Source organism: Suricata suricatta, chromosome 9 (genome assembly GCF_006229205.1).
Source record: "Suricata suricatta isolate VVHF042 chromosome 9, meerkat_22Aug2017_6uvM2_HiC, whole genome shotgun sequence".
Taxonomy (NCBI): Eukaryota; Metazoa; Chordata; class Mammalia; order Carnivora; family Herpestidae; genus Suricata; species Suricata suricatta.
The window spans coordinates 77,125,308-77,144,763 of NC_043708.1; the positions used below are offsets into that span (position 1 = coordinate 77,125,308).

The 19,456-nt window shown below is 39.2% G+C and overlaps 1 pseudogene; it reads left to right on the plus strand.

Annotated features, from left to right (window-relative positions):
* The first annotated feature begins 630 nt into the window (after nucleotides 1–630).
* The window catches only part of LOC115302283, a 61,663-nt pseudogene continuing 42,837 nt past the window's right edge, over nucleotides 631–19,456 (plus strand).

A 19,456-nucleotide genomic window follows, 5' to 3' on the forward strand; every position in this document is an offset into this window, starting at 1 on the left:
GATAAGTCTCCCTGCCCTTGAACATCACCTTCCTTTTCCTTTTCCTCTTCCTCTTCCTCCTGATCATTCATCCAACTCAACACCTTTTGGCCCATCATCTCTTGCTAACTATCCCACAAGTAACCCTTGCACTTTATAATAATCTTAACTCTGCCATCCTTCCCTCCTCTAAGGATACTCCTCAGGACTGTTTGTCTTTATCAGATCATCTTCCGACTCCTGCCCCCACCACCCATGATGACTTATAAGAAAGTCCTTTGAATAATATTTACTATTCATGGCTGACCAATGGTTCTTCATTTAAAAGGTGAAAATAGTAAATATTATAATTGGGATGCTATTGAGGCCACTGAAGCAGCACCTTGGCTCTGGGCTATCACAGCCCAACAGGCTGAGTTGTATACTCTTACCTGGGACTGCATTTTAGCCAAGGGCAAAATTACAAATGTCTTGCAATAGAGATTCTCCTGTAGGAGCTCATGACCTTGGGATGCTATAAAAACAGCAAGACATCCTCACTTCCAGTAGGGACAAAATTAAAAATTACTTTTACATCCAGGAATTATTAGATGCCATATCTTGGCCAGCCACCTCGGCCAATATCAAAGTCCCTGGGCTTTACATCTTGGAATGAAGGCTAAAGGAAACCACCTCACCAATATTTCTCAAAGAACGCTGCTCTCAAGGAACCAACAACCAAACCCCTATCGTGTTCTGAAGGTATAATCCCCCAAATGATAACCTAAAAAAAAACTGGGGGCGCCTGGGTGGCTCAGTCGGTTAAGCCTCCAGCTTCGACTCAGGTCAGATCTCACGTTCGTGGGTTCGAGCCCCGCGTCAGGCTCTGTGCTGACAGCTAGCTCAGAGCCTGGAGCCTGTTTCAGATTCTGTGTCTCCTTCTCTCTCTGCCCCTCCCCCTTTCATGCTCTGTCTCTCTCTGTATCAAAATTAAATAAAAAACATTTAAAAAATTAAAAAAAAAACTGACTAGATATTCCCCAATAATAGCTCCAAAAAATAGAAAAATACATTAAAAATCTAAAAATTATTGGTTCATTTTAAGAAACTGGTTTGGGCCAAATAATAATCCACTCTGAAATTCACATTACTAATGTACATGCATTGAACCATTGGTCCTCTGATAAAATTATAACCTCTATGAATCAACACTGGTGGAGAAATATTAACAAGGCCAAAAAGAGTGCCTCTTTGCTGTCCCACCTTCCCAAACTACAATTCAAGACTATCTGTCCACAGTGCTCCTGGATACTTTAATTTGCCCAATGGGCCATTTGAGGTTTGGCAAATAGATTTTATACAGCTTCCCCCATCTCAAGGATATAAACATGTCTTGGTAATGGTTTGTATGTTTTAAAATATCATCCCTACATGGGGTGCCTGGGTGGTGCAGTCAGTTAAGCATCTGACTCTTGGTTGCAGCTCAGATCATGGTGTCACCGTTGGTGAGGTCCAGCCCCACATCAGGCTCTGTGCTGCAAGCTTAGAGAGCTTTCGGATTGCTTTCTCTCCCTCTCTCTCTGCCCCTCCCCAGCTTGCTCTCTCTATCTAGGTAAAATAAATAAATAAATAAATAAACATTAAAAAATTAAAAAATTAAAAAATAAATAAAATATCATCCCTACCCAAGGAACGACCCTCAAATTTCATAGTGACCAGGGAATTCACTTTACCACTCAAGTGTTTCAGTTGGTCGGTGCTGTTTGGCCAGTTTTACACTTTTATTCTCAATCTTCAGGGTTAGTCAAATATATTAACAGTATTAACAATATTATTAAATCTCAACTGGCAAAATTTGTAGTGATAGCTTAGGTCATGATCTCACAGTTTTTGAGTTTGAGTCCCACTTCAGGCTCCGTGCTGACAGTTCAGAGCCTGGGGCCTGCTTCAGATTCTGTGTTTCTCTCTCAGTATTCCCACTTCAATGTGGTAAAGGCCTAATTTTTTTCTGTTGAGAATAACCATGCGTTAGTAGAACTATCTACAGTGTGTTCCTGGGACATAAAGACCTTCAACATCACATCTTGCAAGCTAGATATTTCACCTATTGGAAACAGTATCTCCAGAAAGACTGTTTTCAACCTCACTGGAATGGAAACAACCTCTGTGCCACCATACGACAAGGAACAGATTCTTGGATCCATGTGTCATATCTAAAGAAAGCACCACACTGTGACAGGACTTGGAGACAGCTTTCCCAAATGACCAAACCATGCACCATACCTTTGACTCATGGCTTCTTCCTAACTGATTTCCTCCATTTCTTTCTTGGCCCAATCTGTTGCAAGAAGGGGAACCCTTTCTGACTATTGGATCTAGCACCAGAAACTCCAATCTGTCCATGACATCAGAGATCCCTTATTTATCTCTATTTAAATATGACTTATCGGGGCACCTGGGTGGCTCAGTCGGTTGAGTGTCCAACTCTTGATTTCAGCTCCGGTCTTGATCTCACCATTCATGGGACTGAGCTCTGTGTTGGGTTCCACACTAAGCATGGAGCCTGCCTGGGATTTTCTCTCTCCCTCTGCTCCTCCCCTACTTCAATCATGTTCTCTCTCTCACTCGCTCTCTCTCAAAATAAATAAAATAAACATTTAAATAAATAAATATGATGTGTTCTCCAATACCCAACAGAAATACAAATGAGCCAACTCCTCTTTGTAAGGCTTTTATAAAAGACCCCTCTAGGCCCAGATGGTTCCTTGCAAAATTTCTGTTTCGCATCCTGTTCAATATAATACTTTTAAGTTTTATATCTTTTGCCTGTCAAACCAATGTGGAAACAATGTGCCCGATGGAGTGATGTGGGGGGGGGGACCGCCACACATTTGGTAAGCAGAAGTGTCAGAAGTGCAGTGTTCCTTGTGAGTATAGGAACAGTGTGGAAGTAAAGGAGACACATAGGAGGGAAAGACTTTTTCCAACATAAAAAGACTGTAAGATCTGACATTTGGTGGTCTCTGGGGCATTTCTGTATCTAAACTTGTAGCACAGATTTCTCGCTTAATCCTGACTCATATTGTCTATCTGCCTGTAGTACAGTCTCTTTCTGGAAACCTCATAGCTACCTTAAACTCAACCTGACGCCACAGGAATGCCTCGTGTTCTCCTTATCCCTTGTTCTTTTTCCATTTCAGTACATAATACATGAGATTATGACAGTAAAGCATATTCTCTGAAATGGCCAATGGGTTGAGGACAAACCCCTGTGGAGCACAGTCTTCAAAGAGCAAAGGAAGAAGTTCTCGTGAAGAAACCAAGCAAGAACGAGGAATACTGGAATTGCCTTGGAGAGTTTCAGTAGAAAAAATGAATGAATGAATGAATAAATAAATAAATATAAAATAAAATAAAATAATAAAAGTTTAGTAGAAGCCAAAGTATAGAGTTACACAGAGGAAATGGTCAATAGTGTAAAATGGCACAAGGGGCTGAATGAAATGCAGGCGTATAAATCATAGTCTAAAAAGGGTTAGCCACTTGCCTGAGGCATGCAATCATCAAAAGTCACATTAGACAGGGGCAATATTCATGGAAAACTACATTCTAATATAAAAACTACAATACACTAATATAACTGCATACTTAGTCTTTTAATAATTTAGTGGACAAAAGATTTGAGGGGATTTTTAAGGTAAGAGGAGCAGTGGAATCAGAATTCAGAATCTCTCTTCTCTAATATCCAACAAAGTTACAAATTATTGTTCAAAAAGGGAGGGATAACCAGTAGCAACTAAACATAAAAGTGGTATATCTCTTACCACAAAAAAAAAATCTTCTAAAAAGAGGGCAGAACAGAGGCACCGGGTGGCTCAGTAGGTTAAGCATCTGGATTAAGCTCAGGTCATGATCTCACGGTTTGTGGGTTCCAGCCCCGCGTCCAGCTCTGTGCTGACAGCTAGCTCAGAGCCTGGAGCCTGCTTCCGGTTCTGTGTCTCCCTTTCTCTCTGCCCCTTCCCTGTTCACGCTCTCTCTCTCTCTCTCTCTCTCTCTCTCTCTCTCTGTCTCTCAAAAATAAATTTAAAAAATAAAATAAAATAAAAAGGGAGCAGAACAAGAAAATAAAAATTTTCCAATGGGGACAGTGCCATTCCTGATTCCCTTGCATATCCTGAAGGTAATACCAAAAAAATAAAAAGAATGTAAGTCAACAAATACCTCACTAATCGCCCCAAAGTTTAGAAGTATATATAAAGGAATAAGTAGACAACCCTGGGAAAACTCTAAAGAATACAAGTCCCCTCTCCTAAGGCTCCAAGATCTCAGCAGAAATAGTTTCCAGAGCCTTAGCATATTTGGCGTGTCAGAATCAAAGTGCAACAGGAAGAGAATATGACAATGAACAACCAAAGCTATTTACCTTTAGCAGTTACATAAAAACTTAGAAGAACTGAAGCAAAGAGAGAAGATAAGTAAGATAAGACCCTGTGATGAGCGAGTAAGGTACAGGGCACAGGTGAAATATTAAGCACAAGACCCAAACTGATCAGTGTTCACATACTCTCCTTCTTCCGGCCTGGCAGAATGCTAAAAACAGAGGCCAAAAAAAGACAGCTATCATTCAGAATTAAATTCAGGCTCAGAGGGGAGCCTGGGTGGCTAGTCAGTTAAGCATCTGACCAGATCAAGTCATGATCTCAGGGTTCCTGAGCTCAAGTCCCACTGTGAGTGAGCACGAGCCCCACATCAGGTGAGCCCAGCTTCTCTCTCTCTCTTTCTCTCTCCCCCTTGTGGGATTCTTTCTCTGCCCCCTTGCTCACTTGCCACCTCTTTCTCTCAAAAAAAAAAAAAAAAGTGAATAAAAAATAAAACAAATTCAGGCTCAGAGCTCCAAGGCCAATAGGGAGAACAACCCGAAGTCCTCGAGGGGCCCACCTCTCCTCCCTGATGGGAACAAGTGTATCTCCACTAAGTGGAGGCTGTTTAAGTGAAGTTTTAATACCCTCTAACCTCTGATCTCATCTTCGCCCTCACCTTACTCCTAATTCTGCCTCAGCATAATTCTGTCTTCTGTAAGATGAGAATCATTTTTGTGGACTATTAATTCTACCAACTTCTTCCCTGAGACTGCTTAAGGACTAAATAAAATAATTTGTATAAAAATGTGCACCTTACACAGTCTAGAGCATTGATACAATGGTGGAGGTGGTGGTGGTGATTGTGGTGATTTTGTATTTGGCGAATGTGCTCATCCCTTTTTCTAGGCTAATATCTTATAAAGCTCATTGCTGGGCTGCCTTCCCTCACTGATTCCCCTTCATTTCATGAAGGTCTGTCAACATATTTCTAAAGCAGTGGTGGGATGGATGTTCAAGAGGTGTCTCTGTTTTCCCTCAGATTCTTGACTTTAAAAAAACTGCCTTTACAATATTGTATTTAAAAAATGGCTTCATAAAGCTTTAATTTGACCTCGTGGCATCACTGGATTTTTAACAAAACTTCAGTGCTGACTTTGCAATTATTTCATTTCTTGTTAAATATGGCGAACTTACAATTTGTCCGGCTTCCCTTGAAACATTATTGCCCTCGGTTGTTTGGTCATTGGGTAGATATTTATTGTAACATCCCATGCTTTCTGCATAAACACTTGATATTAGCAGCTATTCATAACTGCAGCTTGGCATGTTCATGAAATTAAACAAAGTAATTAATTTAGTTTCAGGCATAAAACAAGGAAATGTGCAGGGTTACTGAAGCAATGTGAACATGTGAAAACTCAAAGAATTATTACAAGAACAAAAAAAGTATGTAGCCTGCAGTAATAAAGTGATTTTTAAATTATTTTGTCAAAGAAATACACTTAATTTTTCATTAATAGCCTTAAAGATACAAATTTTAATATTTTTCCAATATTATCTGGCTACTTTCCATATATATTCTATAATTATTCTGTTAATAAGACCCCAAACTATGCTACTGAATGTAAGAAATATCATTTATTATGTGTGAGAATCTTTTTATTCTACTATGGCAAAATATCTACCAGGACAATATCATTCAAAGCAACTTGTTATCTAGCATAAACATCATATGAGGACAACGATGAATACTATCAAAGCTAAGATGATGAGAGCAAAACTGTGGGGAGAAACTCTATCCTCAAAATGTAACCTGGTTTAAATATTTGACTTTGTATCTTGGCTACTGTATCAGTAAAAAGAGAATGCTATCCCTTGCAAAGTGTTTCAAAATATTTATATGAAAAATACTCTCTGGCATGGAAGGAGAATGAAGCCTTCTAATCAACTTTTTTTTAAGTTTATTTATTTATTTTTGAGAGAGAGAAACCATGAGTTGGGGGTGGGGGGTAGAGAGAGAGGGAGAGAAAGAATCCCAAGCAGGCTCCATGCTCTCAGCTCAGAGCCCAAAGTGGGGCTCAGTCTTGTGAACTATGAGATCATGACCTGAGCCAAAACCAAAAGTCAGATGCCTGACTGAGCCACCCAGGTGCCCCAACTTTTATTTCGTTATTTATATATGCAACACCTGGATTTCCAGTTTTCCAGATGATTACAATATAATAAATAATAGTAACACTATAACTACCGTGGATGAACATTAATCTTCCGCAATTCCAAACTTGATTTAGAATATGGCCATATCATTATTAAGAATCCCAGCTAAAGTGTATATTTTGGCAAAAGTCTGGGAAGCAGAGCATTTAATATTTATTTTTTAATATTTTTAAGTATTTATATTTAAAAACTAAAAAGTCTAGGGGCACCTGCATGACTCAGTTAAATTGAGCATCTGACTCTTAATTTTGGCTCAGGACATGATCTCACAGTTCATGATATCAGAGCCGCAGGTCAGGCTCTGCACTGACAGTGTGGGGTCTGCTTGGGCTTTTCTCTCTCCTTCTCTCTCTGCCTCTCCCCAGCTTGTGCTCATTTGCTCGCTCACTCTCTCTCTCTGTCAAAGTAACTAAATAAATATTTAAAAAAAAAAACACCTTACCTTTTCAAAAAAAAAAAAACCCTTAAAAGCCTAAAACTAAATCTAAACACTAAAATGATATACTAAAGGTGCACCTGAGTGACTCAGTCAGTTAAGCGTCTGACTCTTGATTTTGGTTCAGGTCATGATCTCACACTTTTTGAGATCAAGCCCCGCACTGGGCTCCATGCTGAGCATGGGACCTGCTTGGGATTTTCTCACTCCCCTGTCTCTGCCCCTCCCCAGTGCTCTCACCCTCAAAATAAATAAATGAATACATTTTAAATAATACATGAGGGAACAATCCAACATTGAAAAAATGAATGGAAAAAAATGAAATGACTAACTCAACATTTATACATTATTGATATATTTATTAATAAATATTGCATATCTTGCATGCTTTGTACATTTTTGGATAGGACAGAAAGAAGGAAGTGAGAAAGGAAAGAATGAAGGAAAGAAGAGAGGGAGGGAGGAAAGGAGAAAGAAAAGCAGTCAATCCAAGGAGGAAGTGAACTGAGATGCAGGGACCACCTTTTGGTAATATTTTTTCCCCATACCTTCAAAACAATCATTTTTATAATGTTAAATAAGAAAGACAAAAATATCTCTTAACAACTTAGACGTTTTAATTCATGGAACATCAAAAGGGCCAGTCATTCTAAATGCCAAGTTTAGTAAAAAAAAAAATTAAAAAAATTAAAAAAGTGAGAAACTCAGAGAACTTTGCTAAGTATAATAACTAACAGAAAGAAAGTAAAAGCTATCTAGGAATTAAGGCACTTTTGGCTTTGGAAATCTCCCACTGGTGTTTAACCCTTTCCTCTTTCTCTCTCCAGCCCCCAAAAAAGTTAATATTTTTTCCTTTATTTTGTCAAACCTCATGAATAATTTTGTTTGTTCCTTTAAAATTCAGAAATCTTTGACAGGTGGTGATGCTGTTTCCATGCTAAAGGACATAGGCCTTTCACTGCCCCATTCGATGGAGTCACTGTGAACACTGGCTAAGAGCTGTCCCAAGTCATTTGCAGAATGCTGCTCCTCAGCCTTCTGTCTTCACAGCTGTGTTCAGCTCTCATTTCTGCTGAACTGAAGCGGCCAAATGGGTCAGAAAAACCTATCTTATATTTTCTTTTGACCTGTCAGTAATAAACATGAGTTTTAGGGAACCAACAGTTCAAAAATAGTTCATTGACCTCAGCACCTTTTCTACACACACACACACGCATGCACACACACACAAGCTTTTCAAACAAATAAATAAATAAATCCATGTGAATGACAAGCCTTAGTAGTTTTTCTAGTCTCATAAAAGTATCCTAGAGTTCTAAGGGCACCCGGGTGGCTCAGTTGGTTGGTTGGTTGGTTGGGTTGGGTTTTAGCATTAGATTCTCTATGGAGAATTTAAAAGCAACATTCATTAATGTAACTTCTCTTCCAACACTGTACTATTCTTTATTAACTTGACTGAGTTATTTGGCTGTGCTACAAGGATACTTTCTATTTGTATAAATTGTGTAGTTACACTCCACCAAGATTAAGGGCTAAAATACATGAAAAATGTGGTGAAGGACACCTTACGAAGCCAAGGCGTGTAGAGACCTACGTATAGGACCTAAGCCTGCTCGACTGATGTCCCATGTGCAACTCTACTAACAAGTTGCACTCTCTGAAGTCTGCCAAATTTCCAAAAGAGAGTCAGGACTCCTGCTATAACTGAAACTTATCCAAATGTTTGTCTCACCCCACCTTCCATGAATATCACCTCTAGATTTGGGGACTTAGCTTTCAGGCACCACATCCACCCACCTCAGTGATAATCTAAAGATTTAACTGGGAAGTTGAAACTAGCTTCATCTTTCAAAATGATTGATAAATTATCACCAAGGAAATCATTCTTATTCTTTAGTATCTGTAGATAATAGTTTTCCATTAATAAATTTATCAAAGAATGGGGATTTGATATGGGAAATTGGTCTATGGCAATCACTACATACTAAGTTGACCAAAACAATCCAATTTTTTTTTTTTGCCTTATATCTTAAGCATTTCATTTTAGCTCTTTCTGCTTCTACTCCCCAGGTTCTAAAGTGGTTAGAAAAACCAGTGTCCCTCCCCTGATAGGGGAAACTACACAAATGATTTACATAATAAGTATGGTATCTTCATAAAATGTAATAGTAAATAAGTTATTCTATTAAAATAATACAATAAAATAGAATAAAAATCTATTTTCCATTTGAATTAATTTTTAAAGATAGATTTTGAGAAATCCCAATAGAAGATTTCTGTTCCTCCAGTCTTTTCCTACACTCAAGGTACATTTTGCCATTACCATCTTGTTAAAAAAAAGTTATGAGCACATGCGTCGCTTTAGAATCTCAGTTACAAACCAGATTTATTGCATGTTTCCATTTTTTTGTAGTCTATATCTTGGTCACAGTTGGAGAATGGGTTGCATAAAAGAAAGGAAATTGAGAGAAGGAAAGGAATAGGGAGGGGTTTTGTACAAGAAAGGATATCCAGGATGAACTGACTTTCTTGAAAGAAATGTGGGTAAATAAATTGAAATGACACTGTTTCACAGAATTAAAAGTAAACCTCATTTATTGAAAGAGAATAAGAATACAAATGATATACGGTGTTCTATAACATGAGTCCTTCACATGAGTTATCTTAGCCCTCTGTATGTTGTGTTCCTAAGCTTGCACCGGAAATCTAGGACAATCAGAAGCAGCTCTTGATGGAGAAATGTTCTTTATCTCCCATTTAAAATTAGGGCATAATATTCAGGCATCATGTGACACTGTAAGAATATTTGGGGTGACCGTCTCTTAGGCTCTTCCTCTCTGATTAGAAGTGATGTATTTAATGTAACAGAGCTGTCTAGATCAAGTTCTTATCAGGGAAAGACACGAAAACCTTTGCTGATTAGAATCCCTGATTCCAGTTTGTTACATAGCCGGCCTTATGGAGCTTGTCTATTTGAATGACGGTGCCTCCCCTTAACTGCAGGGAAACAAATAAGGTTCATACACAGGTTTAATTTGGCATCAAGCTTCCACTTAGTCCCTTGGGATTGTTTATTGCACCACTGCAGCTGTTACGCTCTTCCCTCTGTCTGGGGCTTCCTCTCAAGCAAGGTCACAGAACCAGGCTGTCACTGCGCTTGGTGTTTCTCTTCAGTGTGTGCATCCCATTTTCACTGATAACATTATCCTTGCCTAGCTTAGTAACCAAAAATACATTCTCTTCATAATAGATTTTTGAAGAATATATTCCAAAAGAATCTCTGAATTTTTTTACTCATTACTTTTTTCCTTTAAAAAAATGCATGAATAAAATAAAAACTCCATCAATCAAATGCCAATATGCCCATTGTTGCAAAGTTGATTAAGAGTTTACTTAACTTTTTCTCCTCTTTTTTTTTTCCCTATGGTTCAAGACTCACAACAAAATACTAAACAATGACTGATTCTCTAACTGTCTTGCTGGAAAAGCAGCAACAATTTCCTAAATTCTGGGGTGTCAAGTTGATCCAATTCTACAAACTAAGAAGATTAGGTCCAAAATCTTTGACACACATTGTCAGGTCTCATTGGAGTTTCCCGAGGTAGGGGGCAAAGTCGATATTCTATCTCAATACTGGGACTATCAATTGCATGATTTTTCACTCAGCCAAAGCTTCTTTTCAACTTCCTTCAAACTTCAACAATTGTTCTTTTTTATTTGAAATTTCACTTCCTTAGATATTCATTCATTTATTTATTTATTCACATTTCTTTAATAGATATTTATTGAGCATCTAGTGCCACACATAGAACTTTAAAGCAGAAGGAGTATGGTGGAAGTGCACCTGGGTGTCTCAGTCAGTTCAGCATCTGACTCTTGGCTTCAGTTCAGGTTATGATCTCATAGTTCATGGGTTCAAGCCCCAAGTCAGGCTCCAAGCTGGCAGCATAGGACCTGCTTGGGATTCTCTCTCTCCCTCTTTCTCTGCCCCTCCCCTACTCAAACACTCTCTCTCTCTAAATAAATACATAAATACTTAAATACAGAAAGGGAGGGAGGGAGGGAGGAAGGGGGGGAGGGAGGGAGGGAGGGGGGGGGGGGGGGGGGGGGGGGGGGGGGGGGGGGGGGGGGGGGGGGGGGGGGGGGGGGGGGGGGGAGGAAGATGGTAGAAAAGAGCACCAGATACAGACTTAGAAGATCAGAGTTCACTGAGAAGCAGGTACCTACCTACCTTTCCATCCTTACACCACTCTATAGATCAGCTTAGAATGCATAACAGGTCAAACATTATTTTAGTACCTTGGATTATCTGACTGTGTAAGGAAACAGATTCCAAAAACAGTTCAACAGGTAAACATGTGCCCAGAATACCTGAACTCAAATCTCAGTGTTTCCACTTTTAGCCATGTAACTGAAAAGATGTTAACTCTACAACTCTGTCTCTAACTTGTAAATGAGAAGATAATGATGATGACTTCATAAGTCCTCATTAAATGAGTTAATGATTATAACATACTTAAAACAGTGTCTGGGATGGTTACTGTTATGTATATTTATAAATATTTTTATAAATCAATATTTATATAAGGTGTTCATATGTGTTAAATTTATTTATTATTGTGGTGTTTAATTATTTTTGAGAGGCACAGAGAGACAGATTCGAGTGGGGAAGGGGCAGAGAGGAGACACAACATCTGACACAAGCTCCAGGCTCTGAGCTGTTGGCACAGGGCCCGACGCAGGGCCCAAACTCACAGACTGTGAGATCATGACCTGAGCTGAAATCGGCCTCTTAACCGACTGAGTCACCCAGGTGCCCCACGTTAATTAAATTTAACAAGTTGGGCTATGTAAGTTATGAAAACGGAATTAGTTCGTACACATGTGAAATGCTTAGAGCAATGCCGCAAGTACTACCTAAAGGTTAGCTATAAACACTGTTACTCAACAGCCCCCTTCCTTGGGAAGCCCAGATCCCTCCTGCAGGAATTCTTATCCGCATTCATTCCACACGATGATACCCTGCCACCCAGTCACGACTGGTTTGACCAAAAAGAAAGCACCTGACCAAAGGCAGATGATTCAACAGTAGTAACTGGACCAATCCAATTTTCTCTCTCTGAATTTTCCATTGAGGATATAGAAGAAAGTCAGGGAATTGGTAGTAAAACCTGGGGTTGAAATTCACTCAGAGGAATAGCCAGGGCTGGGAGAGTAGGTGAATCAAAGAGTACCACATGAGAAAGGACTCCTGCACCCCTGCTAATTACTCAGCCACGTGGCTGAATCCTCAGTCAGCCTCCGAGCTCTGAACTATGCTCCAGTCACCTGGACACCCATCTTGCTGGGGTTTCTATCTGTCCCATACTGCCCAGTGCCCTGATACTGGTTTCCCAGAGCTGTGACAAAGTGGCTAGATTCCTCTCTTTCTGATTTCCACTGAAATCTTAACATTGGACCACCATAACATACAGACATTTCTTGCAAGTTAAAGAAACTCCTCACTAAATCATAAGGAGCTATTGCATGGAGGAAAAGTTCCAAGTTCAAAAGTTCAAAAGGAAGCTTTCAGTCCTGTCTGTATATCAGAATCACCTGTAGTGACTTTTCAACTGCATACCCTGGGACCTACCACCAAGATGCTAATCCAGTAATCTGGAGCAAAGCTTTGGCATTAATCTATTTCTGAATGTCCATAGAAGATTATGATGTACACCTCAGCCTTTGAATTACTGAAGGATAGTCAGAGAATGACATGGACCAGAGCAGGGAAAAGGGAGGGAGCAAAAGTAAGATGGTGACCACTGTTGAGAGATAAAACTATCTTATGATCACGTCACTAATAATGTACCAACTGACACTTTCTCAGACCACAGTAACATAAAGTGTAGAATAATCTTTCTAGAACATATAATACTCTTTCAAAACCTTCACTGATTCTATGTTGGGCATAAAATAAAGCCCAAACCCTGAGCTCAGCATTGAGGCCTTCATAAAGTATTCCATCAAAGTATTTCCTTCCATACCTTTACATTCCCATCATACCTACTTTTGGTCATTTCCTGAACATTCTGTGTCCCATTATACCTCTCGGTCTTTAATTTATGCTAGTCTCTTAGACCTTTCCTATCCTTTCTGTCCATCCTCAAGTAATAACTGTAATAGCAATAACAACTTACAGATCACAAGTTGTTTTCTTCAAATGTCGTTACATTTCTTCTTCCCAGTAGCAACCATGAGAAATAGATATGCTCTTCATTTCAACTTTCTGATCCAGAGACTGAAGCTCACACATGTTAAGTGACATACCCAGTATCTGGCATCTAATAGCAAGTCAAGAAAAATTAACCAGGAATAAGAAACTGAACCGAGTTTTTAACATCAAAGTCTAGATTTTTTTTCATTTGTTTTACTTTGTTTTCATTAACTATGCCACACTACTTCCCAAGGTTGAAACCTCAGTCTTTCAGAAATCAGATCCAATGACATGCCATAAAGTCTTCCATCATGTCCCTAATTGTAGCACACAGCTTATAATGATTAATAATGATAGCTACCAGTTTTGAATTCTCAGTCTATGCTGGGAATTATGGTGAGTGTATTAGTCACCTCATCATAGGTGCTACTTTACCAAGGAGGAGACTGAGGTTTCAAGAAGTAAAACAACTTGCCTGATGTTATCCAGTTAGTAAGTGGCAGAACCAGGCCATTGCTTACAGAGCTCATGCCCTTGACCCTTATATGAAGCTCCCTCTCCACCCAGTTAGTACAGTATTTTGGCTTGCTCGTTTTAAGGTTATTAGCCTGCATTTCTCCTCTCTAAAACTCTTTGGTTAGGAATTTTCTCAGATCACACTCCACCACTACCACATAAACAGCCACAGTACTTTAACCATTTAATAAATATCTAGAAAATGTATTAATGTGAGTCTGCCAAGAATGAGACCAGAATTTTTGAGAATCAAATGCTCAGAAGAGATTTAATTCATTTTATTTCTATTTAGCTTTATTTTCACTATACTTCATCAAATTCATCTAGAACAAAACAGTTCATGAAGGTTTTTGGCTGACCAAGACTTCCCGCACTATGGCATAAGGGTCAAATGAGATAAGGTTTGGGAATCGCCCCAGGCAAGGATAAAAGAGTTGAGAAATTTGTATCTGCCCTGCCTTTCAACTTGTTCTATAAGATAGTGCTCCAAGACTGTAATGGAGACTGCTGAGTGTTTGCTCCAGAAAATTCTTCACTTCAAAATTTGTCTACTCTAGGGGTGCCCAGGTGGCTCAGTCTGTTAAGCATCTGACTTCAGCTCAGGTCATGATCTCACAGTCTGTTGGTTCGAGCCCCACGTCAGGCTCTGTGCTAACCGCTCACAGCCTGGAGCCTGCTTCTGATTCTGTGTCTCCCTTTCTCTCTGCTCCTACCCCACTTGTGCTCTGCCTCTCCCTGTCTCTCAAAAATAAATAAATGTAAAAAATAAAAATTTTCAAAATTTGGCTACTCTATACTCAATACTGTGTATGTTTTCTGAAGCTGTGGAGTCTCCTGACCACTTTCTGCCTCACATAATTAGGGTAAATAATATGAGAGGTGAATGGACCCTGGATCCCAACTTTCCCGAGTGATGCTGTCATCCCTCAGACACACACTCCTGCCACCCGTCTCAAAGAAGTCACACCTGTCTCTGCATTCATTCATTGTCTTTGAGGTTTCCATCATCCTGGGATTCACTGATACTAATCAACCTCTCTTGACCCATCTTATTTACATTATTTTGACCTGGATCCCTTGATAATTTTCACCAGTCCCAAACCTGGCTGGCTTACAGGTGGTTCTCATTGCAACCCAGTGAAGAATATCAATAGTGGCTTAGCAGCAGTGGCTCTGTTCGCCCGAACAGCTTGTGACAGTCCTCGCACAGATTTTTATCTCTTGACATAAAACTCCATCAATGTTGCAGGCTCAGCCACAGAATTTTAAAACCATATGTTTCCGATTCTTGGGTATTTTCCCCCCTCAGGCTTTGTGAATGGAAGAGAGATATAACATCCTTACTGTTCTTTCACTGACAAAAGGTTCATTCACACAACCTAAAGTCACTTGAGAACGAGCTTCATGATGTCTTATTTTCAAGTATTGTTATCAATTCCGTTTAAGTTTATAAAGATTGTAATACATGTTCACATTAGGGGAATGCTCAGTGAATCACTCTTGTCCAAGAATACTCAATAGTTTATATTTGTCCTTTAGTTTTTATTTATTTTTTAATATTTTTAATCTTTATTTTTGAGAGAGAGCAGAGTATGAGCAGGAGAAGGGCAGAGAGAGAGGGGGACACAGAATCTGAAGCAGGCTCCAGGCTCTGAGCTGTCAGCACAGAGCCCAATGTGGGGCTTGAACTCACGAATGGTAAGATCTTGACCTGAGCCAAAGTTGGATGCTCAACCAACTGAGCCACCCAGGTGCCCCCATTTGACCATTTTTAATAGCTGTTAGAAAGTATTTAGAATGTGCCCCCCATGCAGTGTTTTCACTATTGATAAAAAAAAAAAACAAATTTGGGTTTTTTTATGGGTTTTTATTTAACTCAATGTGCTAGCAGTAGAGGGTTTCAGTTGGATGAGGCCAATTCTGATTTTGAGGACTGTCTTACTCTAAATACTCTGCATTATGTTTACCATGATCATATCAGCTTCTATTTCTTCATTTGTGCATGTAACTAATTATCCAAATTGTACTAAGCACCTGCTCGGTGCCAGGACCTCTTCTAAGCAGGCTCCACATAGAATCTCATTTCATATGAGGTGAATAACTACTATGAAATTCATTTAGCAGGTGAAGAAATGGAGCCTAAAAAGATGTAGTCAATTTTTCAGGGCACCCAGCTAGTAACTGTGGATTTGGGATTTGAACTCCAGTGTGTTTTACTCCAAAGCCCAAGCTTTTAAGCACATGAACCACTTGTAAAGACACTGACTCAACTGCAACCCATAAAATGGGCATTCTGCCCCAGAGTTCAGAGAGCACTACTAACTGGTTTTCCTTTGTGTGTGTGCTATGTCATAGTCAACACCAACAACACTGGCCACTTAGCAATGGCTATATCTGACCCCCTGGCTTCTCAGGCCTTCCAATGAAATTAGAAAGAATCTGAGACCAGTGATCTAAAATCCCAGAGACCAGAGATGTCCTCCTCCATAGAACCATCTATTGAAAGGGTTTTTTCCAAAACCTGTTTTCTGCAGCCATTTGTTCAGTCCCTCTACTGCCTTCTTTCAAATTACTTTAGCCAGCAGTATCCTGTGGCTATGCAGTAAAAACTCGCCCAGGTTTTAGTGTCCTTAAAAATAAATTTTCATGTCAGTTCTTTACCCTCTCTTTCCCCTAACCCCCATTTAAAAAAAAAAAAAAAAGAAACCTCCCAAATTCCTAACTCTCCTGGCCAGTGGAGAAGGGAACTGCATAACAATCTGCAATATATCTTTCAAAGTACCCTTCCAGGGATCTCTGACATTATGTGAAGTGACTACGTAAGAGCCAAGTCCAGTCTCCAGAACTGTTCTCTACTAGAGAGTGACAGGTAATTAAGATTTTAAAAAACTTTTGCCCTAGATAATACTTGAAAATCCAGCCTCATATAAAGACTCACTTTCTCCCCCTTTAAACCTGTTCTGAGGTCTCAGTTCCTTTCCCAGCCTACATACGCTATCATATATAATGTCCATGGAAACATATTGATTTAAAGATCAAGTCAGCAATGGAATTGGGCTCTTTGCAAGTTACCTTGGTTTAACTACTGAAAACCTTTGTAATTGCCTCTGAGCCTTGAGTCACTGGAACTTTAATTCACTTGTGCTCTCACACGGAGGAACTTAACTGCTCACTCTAGGCTTCCGCCCCTCCTAAGTACCTTCGGAAGGGAATGACAAACCAAGCAAACTGCCTATTTGTGGGCAAAAGGGGAACTCCAGTAAAATCTTAGCCACGGAAGAACATTCTGGATATTATCCATCTGTAAGACTGGTTGTTTGCCACAGCTGTCCTGGGAATCATACATCCTAGGACAGTCATGAATTTTAAAAAGTACCCATTGACTTCTGATCTGTTGGTTTTGAGAAGGTGAGTAAGCAAACAGTAGAGATGGTGACTCAAAGTTGAGCACATTTTAAGGGAAACCTGGAGGAGAGGTCAGAGCAGTGAAACAAGAAAGCAGAGCAATGACTTCTCCAAGGGGAGCTTTCTGTTTCCCAGTGGGGCACTCGGACCCTCCAGGCTTTCCTATGAAAACCATGTAGATTACACCCTTCATTTGGTGCATACATTCCCTTGAGTTTAAAGGTCACTTTTCCTTAAGAGCATTTGCTTTTTTGGAGATACACTGAGGCACGAGAGAAGTATGTGTAAAATGCCACCAGGACTAATTTACTGGATTCTCCATTCAGCACCTTCTCCATCAACTGTACTCCGTATGCACAACATAAATATGTGTGTAAGATGTTAACATTGTTCAAGGCCATGTGGTAATGAGCTTTTTAATGTTTTCATCTGGATGTGTGTATGCTTCCTGTCTAGACAGTTAAGTGAGTTATCTTTGTCAGTTCATCAGTGAGAAACAATATTGAGAATAATTTCCTTTTCCTATTGTTTGCACTGAGAAATAAAGTCATTATGTAAAAAGAAAAAAATAAATATGAGCCACTCCTGAACTTTTCGCCCTATGTTTTTTTTTCAGAATTTTGACCCCATGAATTAATCATAGTTCTCCAGAGAAAGAGAACCAACAGGATGTATGTATATAGAAAGAGATTTATTATAAGGAATTGACTCATGCACTTATGGAAACTGAGAAGTCCCAAGACCTATAGTTGGAAGTGAAGAGTGGGAGTGCCAAGGGTCTGTTCCAGCCTGAGTTCAAAGGCCTTAGAACCAAGCAAGCTGATGGCATAAAATCTAGTCTGAAAGCCTACGGGCTCAAGACTCATGAAGAGCTGATGTTTCCATTTGAGTCCAAAGGCAGAAAAAGTTCAAAATCCCAACTCAAGCACTCAGGCAGGAGTTCTTTCTTTCTTACTTAAGAGAGGGTCAGACTTCTTGTGCTATTCAGGCCTTCAACTGATTTGATGAGGCCCACCCCTACTAGGGAGGATAATGTGTTTTACTCCGTCTACTGATTCAAATATTAATATAACCCAAAAAAATCCTCACAGACATACCCAGAATAATGTTTGACCAAATATCTTCCCCTGGTCAAACTGAGACATAAAATTAATTGTCATATCCCATACCATAATCTTTCTAGTTCATTATTTGGATCAGATCTAATTTCAATCTTTTAGACATCTTACTGAGGTTCCTAAGATAGTCAAAGATATTAAGTTTAATAGCAATATTTGTAAAATATTTTAGAGCTAAAAGTGTTTTGAGTGACAATATACATGCGATAAGCAAAACATATGTTTTCTCAAGCTGTCTATCCTTCCCTATGGTAGGTACATACAAACCAAAATAGGAATGATCCTCTTGCTGGAAGTATATGAACTAATGTTAACAAAGATTTTAATAGAATATGATGCGCCATTCTATATAGTTTGGTCAGGTCAATAACTCAGAAAGACATATGGAGACTTTCTGTATCAGGAAGGTGACTCCTTCAAACTTAACCACATGCACTTTGCCCTCATAAGCTTAATGCTAGAAAACAAAACTATAAAGTCTCTAAAACTATCATAGACACTCTTAAATAAAATATCATATTGGTAGAGCCAATTTTCACAAGTTCCCTAGCTTAACAAGCAGAGTATAAGCAGACAAACAAGTTTCCCGAGTTCTTGTTTTCCATAAATACAAAAATCTTGTAATTATCTCAAGAACCATACATTATTTATTAGTTTCATGCTTTAATGAAGGAAGACTCAATGTTTATCACATTAAAATGGGAGAGTGGGGTGTAAAGGTGGGCGGGGAGGAGAAAAGCATGGTTCTTAATGAATCTGGCCTTATGTTTCTTCAATTTTTTTATCAGCAATTTTATGCTCTGCATGTAGTAAACAAAAATGGTGACAGTCAAACATGCATTTTGCATCATAACAAACCCGTTGGATCTGCAAACAGTTGTTTAAGGTGCTCCTTTTCCATCAGGAAAAACAATAGCATTTATTAGCAGCATTTCACTCTACCCACATGATTTGTGTGTTCTTCACTCTGAAAGTGTCAGCTGTCAAATGAAATGATGGGGACTGACAGTTCAGAATTTTAAAAGTTCAGCTCCTTTCAAATGCACTAAATGAACAAGAGCTGCCTAATTTAGGCTGAAGAAAAAGCAACAAAAATCCCCTGTAAGTATGCAAGGTTTTATTCTACTTTTGCATGCTTAGTATGCACAGGGAATGTTAAATACTTTTCAGCTGGATACACTGTTAATTCTATGAGTGAGAAAGATTTCATTAGGTGAGCTTCAGGCAAGAGTGGGCTACAAATGGAATT